Source organism: Notechis scutatus, chromosome 3 (genome assembly GCF_049901735.1).
Source record: "Notechis scutatus isolate UNSWTSFEM ecotype Mainland chromosome 3, rNotScu1.2, whole genome shotgun sequence".
NCBI lineage: Eukaryota > Metazoa > Chordata > Lepidosauria > Squamata > Elapidae > Notechis > Notechis scutatus.
The window spans coordinates 68,193,227-68,208,380 of NC_142011.1; the positions used below are offsets into that span (position 1 = coordinate 68,193,227).

Here is a 15,154-nt window from a genome sequence, read left to right on the forward strand (position 1 = left end):
AGATGCCAGAATTCAGCAAAATAACACATTATTGTGTAATAGGAACAGGACTCAAAATGAGCAAAGGCTTACAAGAACTGAACACCAGTGCTGCTTTCTTTCTTTTCTTTTCTTTTTTTAATATAACAGAAGCTCAAAATGGCACTTTAAAAATGTTATTTCAGAAGAAGGAAGGAAATAGAACTGTAAAGTATTGAATGAATACAATCATACAGTTTCAACATAAAACAGAAGGGCTGGAGAGAGGGAGGGAGGGAGAAAGAATGGATTAAAATTACTTCAGTGAGGTTTTTTTTTTCCCTCCCAAACTTGCACTGTATTATTCAGGTTAACCCAATGCTTTCCAATCCAGAGTTCTAAATTATGTGGAAAACATTTAAAACAACATACTTTTTTATTTAAGAGACTACAAACTCATAATCTTAATTTTAGTGTTAAAAATAAGTTTTAACTTCTTTAGTAGTCAGTGAAAAAAAGACAAAAATGGAATGCTAAAGCACGCATGTTGTTATATTATTGACATAACAGCCAACTGGCCTTAAGTTAGATCTGCTAGAGAGTGCAACAGTCAACATTAAGTTTAATGGATTAGCAGAAGAAGCATTACTATATCTCACTAGGGTCAATATGTGCTACAGTACTGTGGTACTGACATAACTGACTTTCGTACTACTGGTTAGGAATGAATGGCTATTTTTCTCAGAAATCATCACCACCTCCAGGAAAGCATACTTTTATTGAATCAATGGATAAACCCAGACATGTTTGCCCTTAACCATCATAATTAGAATGTAGGATAGGTCTAATGTGCAATCACACAATTCAAATAGCAGTGTAATCAACCTAACTAGTAGACATAAATCTCATACATCAGGGGACAAGGTTGCAATAATCTCCTACAGAACATGGCATTTATAAATGGGAACTTTTATTTGATGAAGCTGAGAACAACTGGTGGAAGTATTTCACTGAAACTGTGAAGGTCTAGGGAGGACATAATTTTAATACTTGATTTCTCAGAACTCTTAGAAATACTCTGCCTCAGGACTCCCGATAAAAGGACAGAACTGGAATTCCAACTTCAATCCTGCAACTGGGGCTGCATTGATAAAGTTTCCCACAGAGGTAAGCCAGTGATTGGGGGAATGTCAAGGAGGAAAAACTGCCTTAGGGTAATAATGAGAAGACACAATACTAGTTAAACCTACTAAAATAACAAGTTTTACAAACAGGGGATGTAGGTCAAGTGTCTTGTACAAAATGAAGGGTCCTAATGCCCCCCCAACTCCTAATGTAAGTAAACTTTTACTAAGGGCACTGGGATTTATAGGGATGTGTATGGGTGAACATCAAGACAGTCTAGACTTTTACAACTGCTAGCTACTTACAAAATTATTTTCTTTGCAGAAATATGAAACACTGAACAGAAAAAAAAAGTCATTGCCATCAGAAATCCATTGCAGCTCTCAACATACAGTAGATAGGTAAGTACTACCTTACTACCTCATCGGTTACCTATAGAAAAGCCATCAAACAGAAATTAAAAGGACAGGACCAAGGAAGAAATCACATCAAATAATGAGAACTTATTTGACCCTCTCATCCACCTGTTTCCAATCACATCTAAACACAAGATTTACTGCATCCAATGGTCATTGCTACTTCATATGTATCCTTTCTCTGCAGGTAACCGGGCAAGCAGCAAATTAAGAGGCAAAGATGTTCACTACTGTAGTGTAAAGTGCATATAAGGAAACTTTGTGGACAAACCTGAAGCAGAAAACAAGCAGTGGAATAGTTCTCCTTTGAGGCTGCTTCACACATTCTCCTTTCAGAAGGCCTATGCTTGAATAACAGACCATCATACAGGATGGGCAACTTACTGAACATGGAACAATAAGAAGTGCTGCAGCTGTTGTCTTTCTGTCTCTCATACAGGTGGGATAGAGCTGCAGTTCCTTGTATAAGGCTGTCACAATTTTCCAGCTTAACCAATATTGTTCAATAAAAACTATATTTTACCTCTATAGACATGAGAGTTAGCTGTTTTTTTTTTCCTTTCAGTTATTCACTACAGCTTTGGTGAGTGGAATAGGGCACATAGATTTGAACAGATGCTGGGCTCCTCTAACATGTTTTAGTAGGAGTAATCACAGAAACATCCAAATGAGAAGAAAGATATTGTGGGCCTAATGATTTTAGTAGATCAATTCTATGTTTCACTTCACTACTTGATATAATAAACCAAGTGTGTATATATGAGGAAAAGGAACAATGAGGAAGACTGATCGCACTTTTAACAGGCAGTCATATTTCATGTTAGGAAAACAACAGCATAAAAAATGTGGCAATGAAACACTGAGGGCTGAGCAAGAATTCGTTTTCTCCTCAGTATTGTCATAACTACTGAAAAGTGTAATTTACAGTAATTGGAGATGGTCTTAGCCTTTTGTGGCACCTCTAAGGACAGCTAATAGGTTTAAAAGTACAGTAGAAGTGTGAGATATCTTTAGGGAATTGACAGGTGTATGAGCCATATATATTTTGCTCTAATTTAGTCTACATTTGCATGCAAAAATTCAGACATTCCTGATCAATTTGTATGTATCTGAATGTTGAAATGAATTGGAGCCTAGCATAATCTATGTAATATAAAATTAAACAAAAAATTCTTCAGATTGGAATACATACTTACTGTCTATGTGCAATTCCTTGCAAATTAGAGGTAAAATGTCTTTCACAGTCCTTAGATTTGAATGTTATTGAGGGGCTGTATTAAGATCTCAGTCATACAGTATTATCAAAGGCCACTTCCAGATGTTAAGAAAAGTTCTGCAAGGAAGAGTAGGGAAAAAATAAAAAAAAACATAAATAAAAAGATCTTTAGCTGTGACAGGAAATATTTAGAAGTTATTATTTCCTCCAAAGAGGGTGTTATGTAGTATTGATTGAACAGGTGTTCACACTTTTACACCAGACATAGTCAATGTTTCCTTATTTCAGGGGTGTCAAACTCACGGTCTGCAGGCCGGATGCATCATGTGCTAGCCACGCCCCTGCCTAGTTTAGCCAAATGTCCCGTTACATCACATGATGTCACCATGATGACGTGAGTTTGACACCCCACCTTATTTCTCTAAAAGATGTCACATAAATGTTATATACTTAGATTTGTAGAAAGGTTATGTATTTAACTGCACCATGTAATAATTATCTCAGCTTCTGTTCGTGAAGCATATGGTATGGCCAAAGGTGCCTAAATGTTTGCATTTACACTTACACCTCACCACACGTGATATTCACAACAATGTACTCTATATGGGTCTATACTTGAAAAGAACTTGAAAGCTGCAACTGGTCCATAGTACGGTGATGTGGGCTATGCCCATGCAACACCACTGCTCTGTGAGCTGTACTTGTTCCCAGTAGGCTATCAGGTGCAATTCGAGGTGATGGTTATCATCTACAAAGCTCTCCATGGTCCAGTGTGTAATAGTATGTGGGAGTGAACTTGGGAGATGGGAAGAGCCACAACCAGGCCAATAGCCATATAAAAGTTAGCTTTACTATTTAGCAGGTATGTGGGCATGACAAAGTCTCAAGAGGGAACGTCCCTAGTTTCATTGACTGTAAGAATGACAGCAGAGAAATGTATTTTCAGATTTGCAAGATTCTGTTAATATAAACTTACCAAAAACTAGAATTAATTCAACTAGATGTGCTTCTTGTCTGGATAACTTCACCTGTCTATAGGGCCAGGCTATTTGTAAGATTGCCTTTCTCCCATTGTTTCTGCTGGTCCTACAGAGATTAGAGAAGACATGTTCCTTTTCCTTTCTATTAAACAATGCCATCTTGTTGACCTCTGAAATTGTGACTTATAAGTGGCAGTGCCTGACCTATGGAACACTCTTCCCCTGGAATTTTAAATGGCCTTGACCCAGTTATTTTTTGCAAGACGTTGGAGATCTGGTGTTTCCTCAGTTATTTGTCTCTCTTTGTTCTGACATCTTAAGGGAAGATAGACATCATATACCATACTTTAGAGATTAAACGTTTGCATATAACTGTAAAGTAGCACAGTGAGTGTTTGGTTTATTGTAGTTTATCAGATAGCTAGAAGTACAGGGGATATTTGGAAGATTTATTATAGTGCATCTCATAGTTACAAGTACAGGGGATATTTGGAGTGTCTCATTTGGAGCATTTGTGAGGAGTAAAAGCTTTATGCAATGATTTTTTATGTCTTAGTTTAGATTTATATGGCAGTTGTCCACAAAAGTTGCTTTTCTATCTGTTGTCCTTCTCTGTTCTAATACTAGTTTAACATTAGTGATCCAGGGATTAGGGTTGAAAATGCTTCAATTCCAAAAAAATGTTCAATTTATGGTTGAAAATGTCTGAAAATTATCCAGACTTAGGGTTGAAAATATTTTATTTTTCTCAGTTGTATCCTCTCAGTAATTGTTGAAGCTAAAATACCAACTTCCAATAGACAAGGGGAAAGAAATCGCCTCTTCATGTTGATGAATACACTGGGTTTTTGAATATCTATTATCTTTTTTTTTAGATTATGTATGTATGGCAGAAATCCTGTTGCTATACTTTGTTGTTGCATTGTTCTGAGTTTATAGATTGCATGGCTGATAATAATAATAATAATAAGACCAGAAGAATTGCCCTGCTAGATCAGGTGAAGGCGCACAATAGTCCAGCAATTAGTGGTAAACCAAATGTTTTTGGATTTCTATGCAATAGAAATATGCCACTCTTCCACTATTGGTTTTCTTCAAAAAGTATTTGAAGGATCCTAAGTCAAGTTTCCAAGACAGCTTTCTGTACTGCTCTTGACAGGAGCAGTATAGGTAGGTAGCTGAAGATTTATCACCTCAAGTGATATTTAGATTCACACAACCTAACAACTACATAGATAGATTTTCTCTGGGTCAATTTTCCCTAGCCTAGTCCTTCAGATCTTTTCATGGTGCATTCGTTGCCAGAATAATTGATTCTCTCCACTTTATTTATCTATATCCTGCCTTTATTATTTTTACAAATAACTTCACACAGTGAATGTATTCTACATACCTTCCTTCTATTGAATTGAATGTAATACTTTAGTTGTCCAAGTGTGATTACACACACAAGCAATTTGTTTTCCAGTACAGAAGCACTCAATGTACTTGCAAAGCAACAGAGAGAACAGTAATAATAACACCATAAAAGAGCTAAGTAAAGACATTAAAAAGGATAAACAGTAATACCATTTATTCTTATTATGATTTATAATAACGGTATTTTCCTCACAACAGCGACAACCCTGTAAGTTGCATTGGGCTGAGAGAGAGTGAATGGCCTAAGGTCACCCAGTTTAGTTTCATGGCCAAGGTGGAACTTGAACTCATAGTATCCTGCTTTCTAGCCGGTTGCCTTAACCAGTAAGACCAGTGGCTCTCTTTTGCTGCTGGTTGTCCTCTTCTTTATTTTCCTTCTATCTTTTCCAACATTAGAGCTTTCCTAGAAAGCCAGATCTTTGCATAAAGTGTCCAAAGTAGGATAATTTTAGCCTGGTCAGTTGTGCTTTGTGTGAGAACTATGGGTTGATTTTCGGGTGGGGGGGGGATAATCTATTGGTTTGTTTTCTGTCTGTGGCATCATCAGGAGACTTCTCCAATGCCAAAATTCAAAAACATCAATACTCTTTCTATCCTTACATTCCAAGTTTCACTTCCATGGATGTCATAGGGAATATTATAGCTTTCACAGTTCTGATCTTTTTATTTTATTTTATTGTCATTGCACCTCGTACAACGAAATCAAACATCATCTTCAGTGCACATCATGACCATAAAACACAAACACACATCCTTCACACTCCACACATTGAACCAAAAAACCCCAACACTGCACCAATACTGCACTATATAGCAGAATTCAAAAGAGCTACTGCCCTGGTATAGAAGCTGTTTTTCAGCCCCTTTGTGCTTGTTTTTATTATTCTGTACCGTCTGCCAGATGGCAATAGTTCAAAAAAAGGGTTCCTAGGATGAGATGGATCTTTGAGAATGTTTTGAGCTTTCTTAAGGCAGAGGGAGCTATAAAGCTCTTCCAAAGAGGGGAGAGGGCAATGACATCAACCCTCTGGAGTGCTTTCCTATATGTCACTATGCAATTGGCAAACCATACAGAGGTGCAATATGTTAAAATGCTTTTTATGTATAGCCACATCACAACAGTGTGAATATCTTTTGGAAGGCCTTCATGGCTGTTCTACCAAGGTCTAGTCTGCAGAGTATTTGTTGATTGCTTTTTCCTTTAGTCTTGGGGGTTGATCATAAAAGGCACAAGCACTCCACCCTTTGATATCTTCATTGCCAATTCTAAGGCTGGTTTGTTCTATCTGTTACCATTAGTTTATCTTTTTTACATTTAATTTTATTCCCATTTTTTCACTATGCTTCTTTATTATTATTATTATTATTATTATTATTATTATTATTATTATTATTATTATTATTATTATTATTATTATTATTATTATTATTATTATTATTATATTTTTTAAGAGCTGTAACCATCAGAGGAGAATGCTGTAATTCCCCTTAGTCAAGTTTTTGGTGACCAATTGTTCATGATTATTTTCCCATGTTCTTCTTTTGTTGCACTTGTGTTTTGGTCTGTGACCGCAAATAAAGTATTATTGTTGTTGTTGTTGTTATTGTTGTTATTGTTGTTATTGTTGTTGTTGTTATTATTATTATTATTATTATTATTATTATTATTATTATTATTATTATTATTATTATCTTTTATTATTAGAGTTTGCAGACTCTTTATGGATTGCTGGCTGGCTTAAAAGAATACAAACAAACAAAAACACACTCAAATGCCATAAGAAAAGCAACCTTTCGGAGGCAATGAGAGTTGCAGAACTCTCCACCATTTTGACCCATATGTCTGGCAAAAGAGGCAAGTTCCAAGAGCTCTTTTGAACCAGCCAAGGTGGGGCCAGACATATCTCAGAGTGAGGAAAGGGAGTTTTCAGCTTTATGTATTTATAAACCCTATTGAGTTGTTTAGGAACACTGGTTAGTAACTCTTACTTACTAAAGAGTCACCTGATTGAGACTAAGGGAACCTGTAAAAATGTAAGACTGTATATATAGTACTGGCTGTTAGGGGTGGGCTTGATTATCCATCAGTATCATTACCCTATAAGTCTCACAGTTGTGATAGAACGATAAGAGTAGATCTTTATTATCCTTTGGTGTGTGTGCATTCATGTATGTACCAGCCTTGGTAATTTTTGTTTTATTTTAAGGATTGAAAATGAGCCCAGGTGCAGTTAAGAATAGCTGATACCAAACAAACAGTAATTCACACTTAACATACGGGAAGGATAAAGCAATGTCATGTACATAAGCAAAAGACAACTGACATTAACGCAGCAGGCAAGGTGATTACTTAGCAATCTAGTAACTATATGTGATCATTATTGCTGGTTGGTGGGTTGTTTAAATGAGTACCTGAAGGTTAAGTAATAGCTGTAGGAGGGAGGAGAAAGGAATAGGGGGAGAAAAAGAAGAAAAGGAAAGGAGGTGATAAGAAGGTAGGCAGACGTGCATGAGAAGCTATGTGGATATCTTAGGAAAGAAATTATTTTGTCTGAGTTTTAGTAAGTGATACTTATGGTCTTTGATTGTATTTGTTAGAGACTCCTGGGGAATAATAATAGATTTTGAGGGGATTCTTTTATTTCTTTAAATCTCCTACTCTCAGTTAAATGTTTTCATAAAATATCAGCTATTCTGACCTGTTTTAGCCTTTTTTAGCCTATTTTGGGTCAATATGAATAAGACATTCATTGTGTAATAAACAAGGAGATATTTAAGTCCACAAGGTTTTGATTTCTCCCTACGTTATGGTTCAGAGTCTTGTGTTGTAAACAACATGGGAAGGGCTATTCAAATTAGTGTTAAAGTCAGCTGTTGTTTTCCAGAGTGTATCCAAAAGTTCTATTCAAATAGCTTTACCCAAAATATCTTTTGACTGTTAATCTGTTATTATGATCTAAAGTATAAAAACAGAGCTTTTGATGTGAGATTTTGATTACCTGAATATATATTCACTGTGAGAGGAGCCTCAGTAATTCTGATATAATTGCTACGTTTTTATTTTCTATGGACTGCTATATGAAAATATGTAACAAAAAATCTTTGTAGATTTGTAATAATGTCCATTTTATTTGTTTTTCATAGAAAATGATCATGAATATATATTTATATGTATGAGGAAATTGTTCTTTCATAATGTGTTATCGTAATGGAATAAATATGTATTTATCATTTTTGATTTTTGCATCAATATGATTGAAAAGCATATTTATTATTATTTAGTTGTCCTGGCAATAATGATCACTATCTCATTGAATATGTAATTGAGATGTATTCGCAGATTTTTATAGATGCACGCATAAGTGGAAATTTATTTAGGGAATATGAGAACTAAATATGTATTGCTATCAATCCAATTTAATAGATTTGCAATTATTGATTTTTATTTCTTAACTTGTAGCAGTGGTTTCTCAAGTTTGAATAACTGATGTTAAACTCAAATTTGTTCCATGGCTTTCCAAAATTTAACTTGAAACAAAATACAACATTATTTAAATCAATTTATTGTACATGTCCAATACAAGGAAACTGCAAAATCTATTTTACTTTTTAAGTAATTCAGTGCAAGATGAAAAGTCGAATATGATAGTATATTAGATGATACATAATTTGTTAATTACAAACTTGATCTTAAAGTTTCCTATTTTGGTAGTTATTGTAATGAACTATGTTTAAAAACGTTTTTATTAGGAGTCCAATATTGTAATTAATCAACTAATATTTTAAAAGCTGATTTAAAATTGGCATTTGAATTCAGAGCATGTTAAAACCTGCCCACATGAGGGTAAGGTATCTAAATGCCTTAATTCTATTTTCCCTTGACCAGATCTGTTAAAACAGAAGTGGAAGTGCTTTTCTTTAAATTTGTCTTTGAGACTGGCAGAAAATTTAAAATGAGGAGAATTAATGAAATTGAGTAATTATTCCAAACTCTACTGAAGTTAATAAAAATACTTGCTTAAATTTTCTCTACTGATATTTGTAAAGGTAGATTTACAAAGCCACCATTATGTGAAAATGATCAATGATTAACAAATATACTGAGTAATAGAGAAAGAACACTTTCTTAGTATCTTTTTCTGTTTCAAAATTTAAAGAAATCAGTTTGATTTTCTCCCTATATCTGGTAACCTTGTGTTTTCACAGCATTACCAAATAAATTCGGAAACAAAGATGAAGTAATCAGAAATAAATATTCTAAACTGCCAGAATGATTAGAGATCATAATGGGTTATTCCTTGTTTTCTTAAAATAAAGATTTAGTTTAAAATTAAAATTAGTAACTGGGAATTTTAATATCAAATTTGTAATTGATTTTGTTGATATCTTATTATGAATATTACTCAAGTATCCGACATTTTGCTTCCGTTTTTATTTTTTTATTTTTATTTTTGCAGAAACATAGCTTTTAACAGTAGCAATAACATTGTTAAATTCTGAAATGCATTCAGTTTGTTTTCCATGTGTAATTTTGAAACAGTTGGGAAGATCAAACTATCTTCTTATATTTCCATCCTTTAGTTTAATAGGAGAAATACAGATTATAAATTCTTCAATGCAGATTGCCTTATCTTGTTTTTCTCCTTATAGCTGCTTGCTAATAGAGATTAATGCTTACACATAAATCCTTTTTTTTTCTTCCTCTCTTGCTGAAGATATTCTTTTTGTGTGTGTAAAGTATTGGGAACTGTAAGTGTCTGTACACATATATTCCACGGACATAATAACACTAAAAGGTAGATTATTGGTGGGTCTAATCATTTTTTCTTGCATATACCTTCACCGTACAGGGCATGCAGGCAGCCTGATATTATGAAGTAAATAATGCAACCAGAGGTGGTTCTTTTTTCTTTTTTCTGGCAGAACCTTCCCAAACCAGTCTGACCTAGCACCTAGCAATGTTCTTGGCTTTGCTCAGCAACAGCTTGGGAACCCAAATCTCCTTCTGAACCCAGATGGCAGTGTGTAGCCATATGTCAACAACATATGCCACCCTGATTTCTTTTTTTAAAAAAAAATAATCACATCAATTCTGCCAGCTACACAAATGGATCTTAACCCATTGTGCAGCAAAGTAGTCTCTTCCCTGCCAATCCCATTTGTCCTCCATGGACATGTGCCTGCCCAGGCAGCATCACTGAAAAAGTGTAATTATAGATGCTATAGCAACATATATTTTTTTACCAGGCATCGTGTTTCAGATCCATTTGTCGGTCTTCTGTTGGCCTTGATGTTGAGGGGGAGAGAGAAAACGGGGGAGAAAGTTTATCTATATTTGAGTTTTTGATTAGAAGAAGCAAATGGGCTTTTAATTTCTTCTTAGAATCTGTTCACTTTCAAACCAGTTGAACTGAATCCTTTAGAATGAACCATTCTCAAATACAGAGCTGCAGGGATTGCTTTTCCAGTCTCCATACTGTTAATTGCTTTTGCTAGTAATCCACAGCCATTCAAACAGAACGACAAAATAAATATAAATTTGCTGTCCAAGTCAGTATTTCCATAGTAAATATCCCAGGTACAATAATCAAAACTAGCTTCTCCTAATATTAATGGTACAATTCATGGTTAAATTGAAATAGCCTTTGCAAACAGCAGCCTATTTTGGATTAAGCAAAACAAGGAAGGCTGCACTGTATCCTTATCGTCAACTGAAGCTTCAGTTTTCAGAACTGATGTTCCATTCCAACATGTTAAGCCGCACATTTTCTAGATTTGTCCAGACATAAAATCCACAGTGAAGTTACATATGGGTTTATTCAATAATTATGATGAGATCCATATGCAACAAATTGTAAAAAAAAATAAAAAATCGAGTGTCTGATGGATTAGAACAGACATTTTCAAGCCAATTTTTTCAAAATTCAATTTTGGATGAGAACCACTTTATAGTAAATGCAGGAAAGAAGAACCCTGTATATTTTGTTCTGTAGAAAATTAGGTGGTAAAAGACCATTATCAAAACCTTGATGACTAAATGCTTCATGACCTTTGACAAGGGTTAGCAGCTACTGAGGTCTTTGTGGTAAAAACATTGGCTTCTGACTCATATCCTCTACATATTTTCCTTTTCCATTTATTTTGAGCATCCTGTTAGTTCTTGTGAAAACTACATTATTCTGACACCGGGATCAGAAAAGGGCTTTTATTTTTTCATGTGGGTTAAAAATCTTCTGACATTTTATTTTTAAAGATATGTACTCTATTTTTGTAGCTTCTATAGAAGCTCCCTTTTTATAACCCTGTAATCCCTTAATTTGGGGTAAAGTCAGAGCAACTGGATGGAGTTGAGCATTTACTGGCCAAATGCCCTTCCAGATGCCAAGCTACTATAGAAGCTGTTAATCCCTATCTTTGCATAGGTATACATAGATAGGCACTATAGAAAAAGCTTCTGTCTTCAGTAGGAATAACTTATATGGCCACAGAATAAACAATTTCTTGCTGTATGTTTGTATCAATAAAGATACATGTTGAATATGCGTTGAGTGTGTGAGAGTGTAAATAATATTCTGAATTAGACTAAAGAGTTCAATCAGAAGCAAAACCCAAATAAAAATACCTGTTTTCAGTGTATGTATAGCTGTGTTGATATTATAATATTAGATCAGACTTAATAAGAAAATGGAGCATCAGTTTGTTCACATACTAAAGTGGAATAAAAGATTTATATACATAATCCAATACAGAATAACCTTCTCATTACCTGTGCTTTTAGAGGGCTCCATTGAGTTTCTATGGCAGGAATACTGGCACCACTGAAATCAATGGTTATATTCCCATTAACTTTTTATACAAGCAAATAGTTTGAGGTGTGAAATAAGAATTATGGATGACTTAAACAAAAAAAAAAAAAAAGCCAGAGTGAAAGATGACTCCTTTTACACAAACTAGAAAAATGTTTATAAAACAATAGAAATATATTAATATAATTTGCTTAATATAAAATCCATTTATTATTTGATTCTTGTGACAAAGATTTTGGGATAATGCAATTGGATTACTGTAAAATTATTCCATTAAAACTAGTGATAATTCCAGTACCCTTTTGGTCATTAAATTGCAGAGCCAAACTTTGGTTGTAAGAAATGGAGGTTGCCTCATTGACTTCCCTGAGAAATCAAGCCTGACACAACATTGCTTAATTTGCATTGGTATTGATTTGTCCTGCAGTATTAAAAACCTTGTCACAGATAACCAATGATGTCCATTCCAGGACTAACTTATTTGTAGTACATCTATTAATAACAAAGTGAGAACGTAAGAAACAAATGCACTGTTCTTAATGCAGACCCACATTTTCTACTCCAATTTGATATTTCTATGCACATGCACACACACACACACACACACACACACACCTAAAGACCCAGTGCATTTGATTGCATTTGAGATTGTTTTCTTGCCATCCTTTGTGGCTTTTTTCTATACATATATTGATGCTGAGGTGGCAAAATAGGTTTCTTATTGTTGATTCAGATCTACTGCAGTTGGTGGCTGGAATCCAAATAGCTACTTCAAGCATCCTTAAGTGTTTTTAGCCTGGCCACTAGAAGTTTTATTCCCTTTTCCCTTCTGAAAAATAGATCAACGTACACATTGCAAGCGATTTTTAAAAGTTCCCTCAGTTTCAAAATAGACATGGTAGAAATTCAGGCTGTACAGGGAATAGAGAACTAGTTGAAAATTTTGAATGTTTCCTTTTTCAAAAATTTGGTCCACAAATATATGTACCCTCCCCTTCAGATGTTAATAAAAGTTTATGTTAATTCAAAATGATGGATGGAGCTTGAGAGTATTGATTCTTCTTTTTCGTTAAAATTATGTGGGACTGCTTACATAGACATAGACACGCACTTTTTTTCTTCTATTATTCTCTTTTCCTAATTATTCTATAAAACAAAGTAAGTAAAAAAGCAAAGGTCACAATGAATGCTTGTAGAATGAAAACAGCATATTGTAACATTTTTTGAGTATATTTCCTTTCAGTATTTTTCTATTTGAAAATCCATTAAGTGTTAAGGAACTACGCTAGAAACTGTGAGATCAAGAGTTCTAGTCCTATATTAGGCACAAAACCAGTTTGTGACCTTGGAAACAGATGGCGGCAAACTTCTTTCGAAATACCTATATAGGAAAACTGCAGGGACTTGTTGAGGGAATCACCAGGAGTCAATACAGACTGTAATAGATATACACACATCTTTCCATTTGAATAAAACTGTTTCTTTATATTGGACATTCTCTCATACATCTAAAAGAGCATCATTCCATTTGCATTAACCAGAACTCAATGGGTTTTAACCTCCGGCTAAATATGTATTGTAGTACAGATAGTCCTCAACATATGACCACAATTGAGCCCAAATTTTTTGTCAAATGATACAGTTGTTAAGAGAATTCTACTCTTTTTACAACTTTTCTTGCCAGAACTGTTAAGTGAATTACTGCTGTTGTTAAATTAGTAATATGGTTGTTAAGTGAATTTGGCTTTGCCATTGACTTTGTTTGTTAGAAGGTCACAAAAAATGATCACATGACCTTGGGACACTACAACTATCATAAATAGGAGCAAGTGGTCAACTGACTGAATTTTGATCATGTGACCATGAGGATGCTTCAGTCTTAAGTGTGAAAACCAGTTGTGCCATTCTTCTCAGTTCTATTGTAATTTGAACGGTCACTAAACAAATGAATGTAAGTCAAGGATTACCTGTAATATGTCTTCTTCTCAAATGTAGATGGATACAATGCAATGCACATATGCCTCATTTATGTTTGGCTTGATGATTTGATTTAGCTGAATATAATAATTTATGCACATAATTTTTCATTTTATCTTTTTTATGTTGTATGAAATTCAGTTACCACCCTTTTTTTCCTTCAAATTTTGCTGTGCTGTACTTTTAATATTTTCTCCCTGGAATGCTGCTACAATAAAGTGGCTCATTTTTATGGCTCAACTTCTTTAGACTATTGCTAGTAGACTTCTGCTGTACTTACCTCTGCTTTATGCCTGAGTTAAATGCTTGATTCATAATAGTAGTATTATAAAATCTATGTTTTTAAATTTAAAAACCCTACCTTTGTAAAGTAGTTCTGACATGAAATATAATTGAAATCGCTGATGTTCACTCAAGTGTTTCTGGAGAAGAAAAAATGAAATATTCCTCTAGGAAATTTTAAGTTACAATTGTTTCAGGTGTAAGATGTAGGCAAAACTAACTTCTGTGTATTGTTGCACCTAGTCCAACACTACTTCTCATCTTTACAGGGGAATTTCCTCACTCTGAAAGGTTTTATGAATATTAAAATCTTCTCCAGAAAGAATGTTAAAGAAATAAAGCAAGTCATATATAAAATCCATAATGCAAACTGAATAGATAATTCTAAAATCTTAGTTTAGGAACTCACATTCTGTATTTTGCCAAACAAATTTTTATTTTGTTTAGCAAAATTTTATTTTATTTTGTCTGCATATGTCTTTCATAATATGTAGCAACTTCATTACAAATAATTATTTCAGTTGCTTTCTGGGTACCTGATGAATAAACTATATGGCAAGCTAAATAGAAAAAATATGATAAATTTAATCAGATCAGATAATCAGAGTTGGAAGGGACGTTGTAGGTTATCTAGTCCAGCCCCCTGCCCAAGCAGGAGACCCTACACCATTTCTGACAAATGGCAGTCCAATCTCCTCTTGAAAGTCACAAGTGATGATGCTCCCACAACTTCTGAGGGAAAGCCAGAGGTGGGATTCAAATTTCTTAACAACCGGTTCTGTGGGCATGGCCTAATTTGTGGATGTGGCTTGGTGGTCACATGACTGGCTGGGTGTGTCTGGTTACTGGGCATGGCTTGTATGTAAATATTGTAAATATTTATATAAATATTGAATTTTTTATTTAAAAAAGAGCAACTTTTATCCAAAATCAGGCAAAGCAGGCAGGAGTTGCTCACAGAATCACTCAGAGATC

General features: G+C 34.4%; 1 protein-coding gene and 1 long non-coding RNA gene across 13 annotated transcripts in view; both read left to right on the top strand.

Moving 5' to 3' along the window:
* Window positions 1-15,154, top strand: part of NFIA (nuclear factor I A) — a 479,105-nt gene that overhangs the window by 271,257 nt on the left and 192,694 nt on the right. The window lies entirely within an intron of this gene.
* LOC148131225 (uncharacterized) lies at window positions 77-2,026 on the top strand. Its single transcript, XR_015748595.1, has 3 exons — window positions 77-1,125; window positions 1,408-1,484; window positions 1,687-2,026. It is a non-coding gene; the product is annotated as an uncharacterized LOC148131225 (long non-coding RNA).